Source organism: Neophocaena asiaeorientalis, unplaced genomic scaffold (genome assembly GCF_003031525.2).
Source record: "Neophocaena asiaeorientalis asiaeorientalis breed wild unplaced genomic scaffold, Neophocaena_asiaeorientalis_V1.1 scaffold540, whole genome shotgun sequence".
Taxonomy (NCBI): domain Eukaryota; kingdom Metazoa; phylum Chordata; class Mammalia; order Artiodactyla; family Phocoenidae; genus Neophocaena; species Neophocaena asiaeorientalis.
In genome coordinates, this window is record NW_020172141.1 from 6292446 (window position 1) to 6294018 (window position 1573).

Here is a 1573-nt window from a genome sequence, read left to right on the forward strand (position 1 = left end):
CCTCCTTTTCTGCCCTGTGGCCTCCATCCCCTTCCCCAGAGAGGGGCAGCTGGGGAACGTAGGGGTGGATGGCTCCATGGGAAGGGGGGCCAGCTTCCCCGACTCCAAGGAAGTGTTTCAGCCCAGTCCCCACGGGGCCCCAGCATGAGTCGTGCCTTAGAGACCCTGGGGGGGGGGTCTGGCTCCAGTTGTCACTGTTTTTATGGGACTCACCCATCCTCCCTGCTGCCCCCGACTCCACCATGGCCCTCTGTCTGTGGAGGCCAGGCCGGGCCGGCACCCCATCCCCCCAAGGTGGGCAGCAGAGGTGAGCCTGGGTGGGGCTCAGCCGGGCTGTGTCCTGGTGCCGAACGCACAGGAACGTCCTAGGAGAGCCGTGGGCCGGTCAGCACACACGTCTGGGCACCTCGGTCAGGTGGCGGCTCGGGCCCCCTGATTTGTCCCTGGCTCTTGCCTCCGCCAGCCCAAGAGCTGCCCAACGCAGGCTCGTTCCTGGCGAAGGGAACAGCTGTCAGGGCGGCGCCTGGGCCCTTCCCAGGGCTGCTGAGAGTGTTTTCCTCACAAATGACCAAGCCGGTCAGTCATTAGAGAGCCCCAGCCTGCCTGTCCAGGCTGCCGCGGGACAGCTCACCACCGGGAGACGCCAGGGCTCCGGCCCAAGTTAGGAGACAGAGGCCGAGTGCAGATGGGCGAGGGGCAAAGGAGAGGCCAGGGGCTGCAGTGGGGGCTTCTGCCTCTCCCCTCCTCCACCCCCTGCAACAGCGGGAGGCCTGCCCCTAAAGTCAGGGGCCGTGCAGGGTCCGGGCACCGGCTGTGTATTCCCACCCAGAAAGACCTGCCCTGACCTCAGACGCCACCCTAACTTCCGGTCAGGAGGAGTCAGAAGGGTCAGCCCGAGGCAGGTAGAGGCCTCGTTCCTCTCAGGATCTGCTGGACAGGCCTCTGCTCCTTCCTGGCCTGAGCCCCTGCTGCCTCAGCGTTAGTCCTGGGCGGTGATGTGGAGTCTCTGTGGTTGCCAGGGGGGTGGCAGGTGGCCCTGGTCGCTCGGGGCTGGCACATGGTCCCGTTGGGCCAGCCCTCCACTCACCCCACCAGGGCAGAGCCCCGGGGCCCTGGGTCCCCCAAGGCCCTAGCTGTCTCGGGTGGCCGGGGGCGCTTCCTCTCAGGCCTGTCCCCCTCCCAGGCCCACGCCGGACGGCTCAGGCCGCAGACCCTGCAGGAGGGCCTTCCCGAGCTGCCTTTCATCTCTCACCAAAGGCACATGCTGCGTTTCCAAACCCCGCCGCCCTCTTTTTGCCTCCTCTGTGTGTGTTTATTTATTTATTTATTTATTTATTGCTTGTGCTAAAGACCAAAATAGCCTCCCTCCTTAGTGCCCTTGAAGCGGGAGGGCGGATGGGAGGAGCCGTGTGTGCAGAGGCAGGATCACGTGGCCCCGGGGGCGCGTGTGCCTGTGTGTGGGGCGTGGAACATGTGAACCCAGCGAGTGTGCGGTGTGCCGTGTGTTGTATGTTACGTGTGGCCTGTGTGCTGAGCGGGTGGGTGTACAAACCTGCTTCTGACCCCGCCGGCG